Raw genomic sequence first — 14,191 nt, 5'->3', positions numbered from 1 at the left:
CAAAAGCCAAGAATAGCCAACACAATATTGAAGGAGACGAATAAAATGAGAGGACTTACACTACCCAACTTACACTACCCATACTATAAAACTACAGTAATCAAGACAGTGTGGTATTGGTCAAAGAATGGACAGATCAGTGGAACAGATAGAGAACCCAGAAACAGACCCACATAAATATAGTTAACTGATCTTTGACAAAGGAGCAAAGGCAATGTGACAGAGTGAAGACAGTATTTTCAACAAATGGTGCTGGAATAATTAAGACAACTACATGCAAAAAGTGAATCTAGACACAGATCTTACATCCTTCCCAATAATTAATAAAATGGATCACAGACCTAAATGTAAAATGCAAAACTATAAAACTCTTAGGAGAAAATCTACCTGACCTTGGGCTTCCCGATGACTTTTTAGATATAACACCAAAGGCACCACTCATGAAAAATGATAAGCTAGACTTCATTACAATTTTTAAATTTCTGCTCTGTGAGACACTGTCAGAGAATGAAAAGGCAAGCCATAGACTGGGAGGAAAAAATTGCAAAAGACGGATAAAGAACTATTATCCAAAATATACAAAGAACCCTTAAAACTCACAAATAAGAACACAACCAACTTTTAAAATTGGACCAAAAACCTTAACAGGCATCTCACCAAAGAAGATACAGGTGGCAAATAAGCATATGAAAAAATGTTCCACACATCTCATCAGGGAAACAAAATGAGATACCACAACACACCAATTAGAATGGTGGAAATTCAGAACACTGACAACACCAAACGCTAGTGTGGATGTGGAGGAGCTCTTTTTCTTTTTCTTTTCTTTTTTTTTTTTTTTTTTTTGAGACAGTCTAGCTCTGTTGCCCAGCCTGGAGTGCAGTGGCATGATCTCAACCCACTGCAGTCTCCAACTCCCGGGTTCAAGTGATTCTCCTGCCTCAGCCTCCCAAGTAGCTGGGATTACAGGCATGCGCCACCACGCCCGGCTAATTTTTGTATTTTTAGTAGAGACGGGATTTCACCATGTTGGCCAGGCTTGTCTTGAACTCCTGACCTCAAGTGATCTGTCCTCCTTGGCCTCCCAAAGTGCTGGGATTACAGGCATGACCCACCATGCCCAGCTTGGAGGAACTCATTCATTACTGGTGGGAACGCAAAATGGCTCAGCCACTTTGGAAAACATTTTGGTAGTTTCTTACAAAACTAAACACACTTAAACCATATGATCCAGCAATCCTACTCCTGGGAATTTAATATGGCATGCTGGAAAAGGCAAAACTATGGGGGCAGTAAAAAGATCAGCGGTTGCCAGGGGATATGAGGGAGGAAAGGAATAGGCAGAGAACAGAGGATTTTTAGAAGAGCACAGTTACTCTGTCAGATACTTTAAACAAAACCACCTGTAAACTTGCCACTAAGAGATCATAAACACATAAATTGGTTTTATATTTTCCAAATCTATAACTATGAATATGAGTCATTTTTAAATGGAGTCATATGTCCCGTTTGTAACTTTTTTATTTGCTGTAAATTTCTGTGTCAACACATTGTATATAAACACAATAAATATGATCCTTGGTGGCTTCTTAGTGTTCAATTGTAAGACACTGGATATGTAGGCTATTGTGTTTTAACATGGATTCAAATGAAATGAAAAGCAGAGGGTTCTGAAAAAAAACTAGACCTGTGTCTGGAGTCGAATCAGAAGTGGAAAAGGTCAGTTTTCCTGAGTTGTAATTCCCTTCATGGGTAGCAATGGATGCAAAGAAAACCACATGAATAGCAGCTAAGGTAAAGCACCTCTCCGTATGGCTGGGACAGTATTGCCATGAGTGGGAGGCAAGAAGGAGGGAGCACATGGGCTCTTGGAGCCAGTTGGTCCCACAGGAATTCTGGCTCTGCCACTTCCTAGCTGGGTGACCCTGGGCAAATCTCCTAATTTCTCCCCACCACAGTTTCCTTGTCTGTGAAATGAGGACCATAGTACCTCCCTCATGGGGTTGTGGTAGGAATTAAATGAAAAAATACATCGGAAGTGCCTGACACCTAAGCGTCCAGTGAGTGTTAGCTTTTCTTATTCTTGCTTATATTTTCCAATGGGTTTATGGGAAGAATTAAATGAAATAATAAACAGTCTAGAATCTGAACGCTGTCACTTTTTGGCTGTGTGACCTTTGGGCAAATAATTTAACCTCCCTGAACCTCAGATGTCCTATCTATGAAATGATAGGACAGTCATCAGTAGGACGACCTATCATAGGATAATAGGAAAGTCATCGTACTGATCTCACAGCACTGTTGGAGATTGAAGGGAAGACTGCATATAAAGGACTTGGCACACTGCCTAGTATGTGGGACACACTCCTGAAAGGCATCTTAGAAAAGAGGGATTTGCTGCTCTGACATTCAGTTCCCTAATCTACATGGTCATCTTAGAGTGAATAGAAGTCGTTAATGATAAGGAAACGAATAAAAAATTGAAATATTAACTCTGTTAGTCTGGGTCCTCCAAAAAGCAGATGTCAAGACAGTTTTAAACATGCAAGAATTTTACTAGAGAAAGCGCCTATGTGAAAGGAAATAGAGATGATGGAGCCAGGGGTGGCTGGAAAGCTGTCAAACCGCAATGCAAGTCTAACCCCAGTGAAGGAGATTAAGATCAAAGGTTGAGTGGGAACATCCTACCTGCCATGTGTCTCTAATGAACATTTGGCAAAGCACTTGGGAGTCTTTGAACTGAAGTGAGCCACTGACCTAGAGTGCCCTCCTTCCCAGGCATGGATCTGCCTTATTATCCCCCCCACACTCAGTCATGGATGAGAAGCCATGTGTGGAAGCATGACCTTCATTATAAGCACAGCAATGGATTTCAAACTGCACCAGGAACCCTAGGTCATTATGCTTCCTAGAGTAGAAGGTGTGTGAGATATACTAATTTTGAGTTAGGATTCTTGGGCCCATAGAGCCCTGGAGATGCTCTCAACCTTTATAAACTTGATTCAAGCATTTACTGAGAATGTACTAGGTCCTGGGAGCCTTGCTCAGCACCAGCCTCAGGCCTAATGGAGTTTACAACCTGATGGGGAACTGGACATGGGGACAGATACATACAGCCCCCTGTGATCAGTGGGAGGCAGCAGGGCTGTGTGGTCAAATTTGTGGACTTTTGAGGAAGACAGGACAACCTGTGTGATTTTTGGCAAGTTACATAAACTTCCTGAGTTTTCATCGACTCTGTCAAATGTGAATGGGAAGACTCCATGGTTCTGGTATAAATGAGATGAGTTGATTCCCAAAAGTATTCTGCGGAAAGGGAGTGACATAGTAAGTACGCAATAAGCTATTCTAGAGGAATGCATTGAATACAGATTGGAGAGCAGTTCGTTTTCCCAGAAAAGTCAGGGAAAACTAAAGGGATAAGGTAGCATTGAAGGTGTGCCTTGCCTGGGAGGACTGAGCTCAGTTCCTCAAAGCGTCAAGCAGCCTTGCTATTGGGCAGGGTAGCTTCCGCTCTGTGTTGTTAGGGGATCTTGGATTAAAGGGGTTTGACTCACTCTGAATATCCGGTTTAAAAAAAAATCGGTCTGAAGTTTGGGCAAGATAAAAGTGGGCTACATGTACAAAGGCTATACCCAAATGCCTGGCAAGATTGCCTTGGTACTAATTTCCATGGCACCCAAACGTTCCATTGTTCCTGTGGGGCAGCATGGCGTCACTCAATTAACAGGTGCTGGAAAGAGATATTCTCTCACTAACCAGGTAATAGCCATCAGGGGGCTGAAACACATGTTCCACGCAGAACAGGGCTTTATTAGCTGTGCCATCTGTAACTTGTCCATAGGACACTGTGGACAGGAGCACCAGTGTAACTTGTATTCTCTCTCTGAACTCTGAAATTCCCTCCATTTTCTTTTTCTTTCTTTTTTTTTTTTTTTTAAATGGAGTCTCACTCTGTCACCTCAGGCTGGAGTGCAGTGGCGCAATCTTGGCTCAATGCAACCTCCACCTCCCCGGTTCAAGCGATTCTCCTGCGTCAGCCTCCCAAGGAGCTGGGATTACAGGTGTGCACCACCATGCCCAGCTAACTTTCATATTTTTAGTAGAGATGGGTTTTCACAACGTTGGCCAGGCTGGTCTCCAACTCCTGACCTCAAGTGATCCGCCCACCTCGGCCTCCCAAAGTGCTGGGATTACAGGGGTGAGCCACCACGCCCGGCCCCCCCCAACTGTTTTGTCAACCTGTTATATCTTGGGTTTCTGGTATTCTTTTTTTTTCTTTTCAGTGTTGCTTGAAGACTTTTATATTGTTTGCAAGATTCATGCCTAGAGAAACTGACAAAGATTCCTGTGGAAGGTGCCCTCGAACAGTCCATCACTCACCCGTAGGCACAATCTTCTGAGCCCACAGCAAAAAAGCAGCTGGGACCATCCCCACCCAAGAAGGGTGCTTACCTGGAATATGGAAAGGCTACTTACTTGCATAGTGCTTGTAATGTGCCTTACCATTGCTGTAATAATTACATGAAGTTATGATAATAAATAGCCTAATTAGCTCATTAATTTCCCATGTACAAACTGCTTATGTTCAAAACCTAGCTCACATACAGCTCTGGGGGGGATTGAGCCAGTTGTTCAGCCTCTCTGTGTCTCAGTTTCTTCATCTGTAAAATGGGATTAATAAAGATATCTATCTTACAGAGTTATTGGAAAGATTAAAGGAGCTACTATGCCTGCTAAGCACTGAATAAATAAAAGCTGACATCAGTACAGCAGCCTACTTTGAGGTAGACTTTAAATAGCCACAAATTCTTTTACACTCCTCCCACTGATGAGTGGGCTCTGTATTTCCTCTCCTTGAATCTAGAAGGGTGCTGTAGCAACTTTACTGATAGAATATGGCAGAAGTGCCACTGTGCCTGCTTCTGGCCACAGCTTTAAGAAATTGGCAGCTTCCTCTTCCTGTCTCTTATAATACCCTCTCTGGGAAACCTGAGATGTCTTGTTAGAAGTCTGACTATCCTCAGACCAGCATGCTGAAAGGCCACATGGAGAGGCCCAGAGGAGCCTTCCAGCTGCCCTGTCAATGTGCCAGGGACCTGAGTGGAGAAACTACCCTGGAAGTGGGTTCTCCATCCCCCACCACTCTGGCCAGAAAGAGGTGGGCTGCATAACTGAGTCCTTCCCAAATTCATGAGCAAAATACAATGGCTGTTCAAGCCATTAAGTTTCATAGTTGAAACTTAGAAACTAAGTGGAACTTAGTGAAACTTAAGTTAGTGGAACTTAATGAAATGAAGTGACACTTATGCACTTAGCAACAGATAATCACAACACTGATTAAGAAAATCTAAACATATTAAACAAATGAATGAGTTGGGAGGGGGTGGCTAGCCTCCAGCCTGGAGGGAGAGGATTCATATTACAAATTCTTTGTTTTTGTTTTATAAAATATTCTATGTTGGATATAAAAATGCTCTAGGAATAAGTGCTCAGTGCCGCAAAGTAAAACCAGCACTCAGGCAAAAGTTTTCTCAGCAAGGCAATTTACTTCTGCAGAAGGGTGCCACTTGAGTCAATCAAGATTGCAAGAGCACAAAGAACAAAGGAGACCAGGCAGTTTTTATATCTTTAATGCAATCCCTACCTCTGTGTCCCTCCTGCATGAGCTGGGGTCAGACTGCACAATCTGAGCTGACCTGACTGGCTACTTGGAAATATTTTTCTAAATATGGAGGGGAAGGGGACGTGAGGTACAGTGGTGAAGTGTGTGAGACATGCAGTTTGAGGGGAACAATGGGTGCAGGTAACCAAGGGAACAGATGTGAGGTATTGATTAGAACTGATGGGAAGGGGGTAGGCTATTTTACAATAACTAGTGGCAAGGAGGAACAGAAAAGTTGAGGTTTGAAAACAAAGGTCAAGGAAGTTAGCAGGCTAAATCTTTAAAGAGAAACTCAGAGAAATTCATTGTATCTTACATCTCTAATAATAACAAAGTAGGCTGGGTGCAGTGGCTCATGCCTGTAATCCCAGCACTTTGGGAGGCCGAGGTGGGTGGATCACTTGAGGTCAGGAGTTTCAGACCAGCCTGGCCAACATGGTGAAACCTTGTCTCTACTAAAAATACAAAAATTAGCCAGACATGGTGGCAGGAGCCTGTAATCCCAGCTACATGGGAGGCTGAGGCAGGAGAATTGCTTGAACCCGGGACGCAGAGGTTGCAGTGAGCCGAGATCATGCCACTGCATTCCAGCCTGGGCAACAGAGTGAGACTCTGTCTCAAAAACAAAACAAAGTAAAAACAACAAAGTATTCTCTGTCATACATGAATACTGTTTCGTTTCTTATTTACTATTAGAAAAAGCATAATTTACAACTAGAAAACAATGAGAGTCTCCAAGGATATTTGAGCCGAAATCATCTCATGTAGCCCCCTCTTTTACAGAGGGAGGACCTTAGGCCTTGAGAGGCACAGGTACATGGCTGAGGTCACACAACAATTTAAAAGCAAGCCAGGCCTGGTCTCTGGGCTCCCAAGCCAGCGCATTCAAAATCTGGGTTTATTTTTTCACTTCTTATTTTTTATGTAAATTTGTAGGAATAAATCTGTTTTGTGACATATGATATGTCCCTTTTACTATTCAATATACACTGCACCAAGGAAAGATCTGAAACAATTTTCAGGGGCCAGTAGAACACAAGGGCCATATTTTGCGGTATTAATTGCAAAACAATGAAATTCTTCACCCTTTTCAGATTCATTTATAAATGCCAAAATACTGGCTTTTATTATAAGTATCTTTATATTCCATCAACCTAATAATTTTCCTTACATACGTCAAACTCCCAGCATACTTCAACCCCTAATATGCAGCAATTTAGATGATATGCACATTATAATTCAGAGGACACAGCCTTCTTTGTTCTTCTAATAGTTACTAAACAATTTGGATTGCAACCATTATTTGAAGATGTGCGTGTTTACTGAAAACAAAGCCTTTCTGTTGTGCATGAATGTAGGGGCTTTTCCTCCTGTGGCTTTGACGTGTCTGATGTCTTTTAAAAACTGATGCAGGCCGGGCGCGGTGGCTCCTGCCTATAATCCCAGCACTTTGGGAGGCCAAGGCGGGCAGATCATCTGAGGTCAGGGGTTTGAGACCAGCCTGACCAATATGGAGAAACCCCGTCTCTACTAAAATACAAAATTAGCCGGGTATGGTGGCGCATGCCTGTAATCCCAGCTACATGGGAGGCTGAAGCAGGAGAATTGCTTGAACCCGGGACGCAGAGGTTGCAGTGAGCCAAGATCATGCCATTGTACTCCAGCTTGGGCAACAAGTGCAAAATTACATCTAAAAAAAAAAAAAAAATTAGCCAAGTGTGGTGGCAGATGCCTGTAATCCCAGTTATTCAGGAGGCTGAGGAAGGAGAATCACTTGAACCCGGGTGGCAGAGGGTGCAGTGAGCCAAGATTGCCACAGAGTGAGACTTCATCTCAAAAACAAAAAAATAGAAAAACGGATGCAGGACTATATTAGAAAATGTTAAGCTTAACATGAATAATTCCAAAGAAATGTTTTGGTTTTTGTCCCTTAAACTGCTATCATAGATTTTTTAATTGTTATTTTTCCCTTAAATAGCTATTTATTACATTCCCCTCAGTGAGTCCTCATGGCTTGGACATGAGGTGTGACTGACTTAGGAGGAGGTGAAGCATCTGAAAACCTGTCATCAGCCAGAAGAATCATTTTAAATGACCATGTTATTCCCCTGCCTAATCCCCTGCAATGCTGTCTGCCCACATAAACCCTAACTCTTCCCCCAGCCTGCAGAGCCTGCAGAACCAGCCACTGCCCTCTCCCCTGACTTCATGCTCCTTCCCTCCCCTTCACTTGCCCCAGTGCCCGATGTTGCCTTACTGGCCTTTTACATTTTTAAACTTGTTAGTTCTTCAAATACTGTTGTAGCCATTTGGAAAAATAAAATCTGCACAAATATCTTTTAGCAATTTGTTTTGGGGGTTGTATGTGTATTTAAATCCTATGTTTATATGAACACTAGGTGATAATAAGCTCTCGCTAAAGGTAACAGTCTTGGCCGGGCACAGTGGCTCACGCCTGTAATCCCAACACTTTCGGAGGCCAAAGCAGGCAGATCACTTGAGATCCAGCCTGGCCAATATGGAGAAACCCTGTCTCTATTTTAAAAAATAAATTTTAAAAAACAGTAACAGTCTTATGTGACTTTGCATCCTCCACAATTTCTAGCACAGTATTTTACACGGAACTAATGCTTAACTTTCACACATGATTTTTTGAGAGTTGCAAGACATCCATAGTCAGATCAACAATTTTTAAATAATTAGAACACCCCCAAAGTTATACCTTATCTTACAAATCACATTATACATAATTATATCTTTCTTTAATTATCAAAGAATCACTTTAGAACATTAGAGCTCTTCCAGATCACTGAATAGGAATTTCAACCATTACATTCCAGTACTTAGAGAAAATGTAAATATAATTGCCTTTAGTCAAACAAAACAAAAATAATATATTTGGATGACGAACAAGTCACCCAGAAAGGGCTGAAAATTAGCATGACAGGGAGAGAAAACATTTCTGGGTTGGCGATGTGGAAACACTGGCTGTGCATTAGTCCAGGTGTGGGAATTCCAGGCTCGTCCTATGTTGCTGGGATTCTGTTTAGTCTCAGGCAAGGACTTGCCTTCCAGGCCTTAGTTCCTTCTTCTGTAAAATGGACACACTTGCCTGTTTCAGAGGACTGAGGTGATGATTAAGACCCGTGCACCTGCTTTGGTATGCACCGCATTAGACAGTGGGCTCACACTTGATTAGGATTGGAATCACCTGGAGGACTTGTTAAACACAGATTGATGGGCCCTACTCCCAGAGAGTCCGATTAAGTTGATCTGGGGTGGAGCCCAAGAATTTGCATTTCCAACAATTTCCCAGGTGCTACTGGTGCTGCTGCCTGGAGCCCACCTTTTGAGACCCCCTGGTCTGCACCATACCAGGCTGTTGGATAACTCTGTCTGGGGTGGATTCGACAAAATTCTGCGGGCAGGAGGTTTTCCTGGCCGCTGTCAGAATACCTCCTCTAGAACTTCCGATTTCAAAGCAATCAAGTTCTGTTCAGCACGGACCCTTCTTTTTGTTGTTCTCCCTCTATCTGAGAACATCTCCCTGTTGCATTTTGCTATTCAAAACCAGAAGAAAAGAGAGTAGATGTAGATGATTTCTGGCTTTGTGTAACCCAACAAATAATAGCCACTAATAGCACTTGATATATATATAGTGGGAGAGATACCTGTATAGGAGCAGTCAGGATAGCTGGGAGATTGAGTGTTGGACGAATTTTAACTTGGATGTGGGAGATTAAGGTGCTGGTAGCAAGATTATTGTATTAGTTTTCTATTGCTGTATAATAAATTACCTCAAAACCTAGGATTTTAAAACAACACACATTTATATTTTATAGTTTCTGAGACTTAGGAAATCAAGAGTGACTTCGTGGGGTCGTTCTGGCTCAGGGTCTCTCATGAGGTTGCAGTCGTTTCCCAGGGCAGTGGTCATCTGGAAGCTTGACTGCAGCTGGAGGACCCACTTCCAACATGGCTCGCTCATGCAGCTAGCTGGTGGCTGTTCCTTGCCAAATGGGCCTGTCCATAGGGATCCTTGGGAGATGGCAACTGGCTTTCCCCAGAGGGAGGGACCCAAGATAGCAAGTGAGCAACCAAGATAGAAGCTGCAGTATCTTTTTTTTTTGGAGACGGAGTGTCGCTCTGTTGCCCAGACTGGAGTGCAGTGGTGCTATCTCAGCTCATTGTAACCTCCGCCTCCCGGGTTCAAGCGATTCTTCTGCCTCAGCCTCCCGACTAGCTGGGACTACAGGCGTGTGCCACCACGCTGGCTAATTTTTGTATTTTCAGTAGAGACAGGGTTTCACCATATTGGCCAGACTGGTCTTGAACTCCTAACCTTGTGATCCGCCAGGCTTGGCCTCCCAAAGTGCTGGGATTACAGGCATAAGCCACCGTGCCCGGTCTGCAGTACCTTTTATAACCCAATTTCAGAAGTAACATGCCATCGCATCTGCCATATTTTATTGGTTACACAAAACGACCCCAGAAAAATGTGGGAAGTGTTGCACAACGGATACCAGCAGGTGGGGAGCACTGGGGGCTAATCTTGAGACTAGCTACCAAGGTTATTTTCATTAAGAAGCTTCTCTCTCCCCTAACTCCTCTATTTCTTCTCAAATGAACTGGTCCATGAGCTTGCAGAATGTTCTGGAAGAACCATGCCAGGGCTGCATTTATCTTCCCTGCATACTCTACCCCTCTCCATTCTGTTCTGTGACCCCCCCCAACACTGACTTCTAGATAGCACCAACCAGATTCTCTTGTCCTCTGCTTTCCTGTTGGGTCCAGCCAGTGGGAAGCCGCAGCAGGAGTCAGGAGCGGAGAAGAGAGAGGAGACAGGATATGGATCGCCTTGCTCTCTGCCTGTCACACCACTACGGTCTGGCTGTCTCTCTCACAGCCCCTGCTCCCGCCAGCCTGCTCTCTCCATAAGCTTCCCTCTCCCGCTTCTGGTAACCATTTCAGCCCTTCACACCTTCAGGCCTGGGGTGCTCATAGCTCCTGCTGTCGCTGGCCCCTGGGTAGTGCATTATCCTTTCTGGGTTCCCCTACATCCTGCCCACACCTGTGTAAATCACTCTGTTCTTAAGCTCTCCTCAATTAATCAAGATTTGCACTCTCCCTCCTGCTATGGCCCTTACGGCAGTAATACCTGACTGGCATCACAGTGAAATTTCTGCTCAGAGGAAAAAAGCCTCGTGGACATTTACTGTTTTGGCCCAACTATATCCCACTCCCCTTCCCCTGGTAACGCTGTCCCAGTGTTCCCCTGGGAAACAGTCCCCACCCCTCAATCCACGAATTTCAGGTCAGAGCTAAGCCTATCATCCCTCACCCTAATAGTGGCCATGTGACTCAGTGCTGGCTGATCAGAATATCACAGCCCTGGCCGGGTACGGTGGCTCACGCCTGTAATCCCAGCACTTTGGGAGGCTGAGGCAGGCGGATCACAAGGTCAGGAGATCGAGGCCATCCTGGCTAACATGGTGAAACCCTGTCTCTATAAAAATACAAAAAATTAGCTGGGTGTGGTGGCACGTGCCTGTAGTCCCAGCTACTCAGAAGGCTGAAGCAGGAGAATCGCTTGAATCTGGGAGGCAGAGCTTGCAGTGAGCCGAGATCATGCCATTGCACTCCTGCCTGGGCGACAGAGCAAGACTCGATCTCAAAAAAAAAAAAAAAAAAAAAAAAAAGAATATCACAGCTCTCTGGCCGATCATTGATTCAGGATGGGCATGTGCCCTAAGCAAGAGCCCAGGTTGTTCATCTCTGAGACTTTAATTAGGGACTGTGTAAAAAGAGGAGCTTCTTCTCTAGAGCTGCTGAGAGGGACAGATGAAGCCTAGAACTGTCATGGCCATTGTTGCAACTACACGAGAGTCTGTCTGTGGGAGAAAATGATAAAGAAGAGTGCAGAGTAGAGTGTGATACTGTGTCCAGAGACACCATTTGAGCCCCTAGATTCATCAATGCCTGAAGAGAATTTATTCTTAGACTCCCCAGTTACGAGTTAATATATTCTCTTTTTTTTTTGCTCAAACAAAAAGAAAAAGATGAAGAGGAGAAGGAGAAGGAAAATGAGAAGAAAAGTTATCTACAAAAAAATTATATATGCATGATGGCTAGAGTTCATATATTGGTAATTTCATTTTTAACAGTGCAGCTGTTATTCAGATTTTTGTTTTACTTCAGTACTGAACACAAAAATAAAAAAACTTTCCAAACGGAAATAATGTTTTGTTGGTTTTTTTCTCAGCCTGTCTGAGAAACATTCTAAACATTCTTTGTGACTACCTATTCATTCATTCATTCATTCAGCAGTCAGCAAGCATAGAGCAGATTTTGTAAGCCAAGACAGCGCCATGCTGAACGCGGCAGAGACAAAAGATGAATAGGACACTGGCTCTGGTCTTAGAGGGTGGGTCTCCGTGGAGTCACGATAAAGAAGATGCAAATCCAAGACTCAGCACATATTTGCATGTGGGCAATTCATTAATATCTCTCTGTCAGTTTTCCCCATCTGTAAAATAGCTGTAGCAAACCTTCTTTAGGGCTCACGGAAGTTAAGGGAGACCATTTATGTGCATCCAGCACAGAGCTGTCACTCACTACTAGGTGGCTACTCTAGGCATGGCTCATGTTCCGGCAGAGAGAACTCAGATAAATAGTTCAATGAGAAAGGGCTCTGTGAACTGGGAATGGGAAACACCAGTTCAAAAAGTGGAAGAGTTACAAGCTGTGATGAGAGAGTAGACCTTGAAGGATGGATGAGTGTTCATCAGAAGACGCCATTTCAAGCAGACAACAGTACAGGGGCCAGACTGTGCTCAGCACACTGGAGGAGCTTAAAGAAGTAGCTACGGCTGGACCAGAAACCCAGGTTCACAGTAAGGGCCATCATGTGAGCTCAGAGGTCAGGCGGAGCTGAAGCTGTGCAGAATGTGAACTTTGGCCTGAGGAACAGGAACTGTTGGGAGGTGAGAAACGGGAGAGCTGTGATTTGGATTGAGCAGAGTGGTAGCCCATCTGCAGGATGGTACCCAATGAGGTTCACCTCTGGGCATCTAACACCCTCTGTCTCTTTCCATAGGGAGCAGGGCTGACCTGTGTAACTCAATAAGATGGTGCCAAATGATGCAGTGTGACTTCTGAGACTAGTTAATAAAAGACATCATGGCTCCACCTGTGCTCTCTTGGATCATTTGCTTCAGGGGAAGCCAGGGGCCACATCATGAGGACACTCAGCTATCCCTATGGAAAGACCCAAGTGGTGAGGAACTGAGACCTTTTGCTAGCAGCCAGCACCAACGTGCCAGCTGTGTGAATGGGCCATTTTGCAAGTGATCCTCTGTATTTGTTTCCTAGGTCTGCCATATCAAAGTACCCTGAACTGGGTGGCTTCAAACAACAGAAACTTATTGTCTCATAGTTGTGGAAGCTGGAAATCCAAAATCAAGGTGCTGGCAGAGCCATGCTTCTTCTGAAACCTGCAGGGGTGGATTGTGTGTGGGGAGTTGTTTCTCGCCTCTTCTAATTTCTGGTGTTTGTTGGCAAGCAATTTCTGGTGTGCCTTGTCTGGTAGAGGCATCCCTGTGATCTCTGCCCCTGTTGTCACATGGTCATCTTCTCCCTGTGTGTGTGTCTTCTCCTCTTCTGATAAGGACATGTCATATTGGATTAAGGGCCCAGTTACTCTAGTGTGATCTCATTTTAACTTATATCTTCATTGCATCTGCAAAGACTCTATTTCCAAATAAGGCCACATTCTGAGCTATTAGGGGTTAGGACTACAACGTATCTTTTTTGGGGAAGACGCAATTCAATCAATAATATTCTCCAAATCCAGTGAGGCCTTCAACCAGCTGCAGCCTTGGTTGATATCTTGACTGTCACCTCGGCTGACATCTTGACTGTAGCCTCATGAGAGACCCACTTTCCTGCCCCACAGAACTGGGTGAATTAACAATGTCCATGCTTGTTTTACGCCATTAAGTTTTGGGGCACTTTGTTATGTGGGAATAGGTAACTAACATTCAAAGGGAGGTTAGGGAATGAAAGACTGAAGCCAGGAGACCAGGACCTTTCTCTGGCCTGAGAAGCAACATGGCCTCCCAAGCAGTCCTACTCACAGATCTTCAGGCCACATCAGCTCTTGTCTCAAATCTAGGCCTTTGTGCACAAAACATTTCATACTTTCATGCCTTTCTATTTTGTCCTATATAAATCCACTTTGTTGAGAAATTGTTCTTTGAGTGGTCATTTCGCTTGAGCGGTTCTGAGTTTCATTGAGAATCAGAGCGGCCGACTCACCATTGGTCCTCTCTGAGGAGATCTTCTGTGCAGGGACACCTGCCAGTGCTCTGATTGGCCGGCCTTGGGCTGGGTGCCTCCTCCTGGTTCAATATGCCATGGCTGGGGGGTGGGGGCACAGGTACCAAGCAGGGCCACCTGTGGGGAAAAGTGGCCTGGGTGGGTTTCCCTCAGCAGGGGCTCTGGACAGGCCTGTGTCTTGAGAGCAGA

This window comes from Gorilla gorilla, chromosome 2 (genome assembly GCF_029281585.2).
Source record: "Gorilla gorilla gorilla isolate KB3781 chromosome 2, NHGRI_mGorGor1-v2.1_pri, whole genome shotgun sequence".
Taxonomy (NCBI): Eukaryota; Metazoa; Chordata; class Mammalia; order Primates; family Hominidae; genus Gorilla; species Gorilla gorilla.
This window is presented reverse-complemented; position numbering follows the sequence as displayed.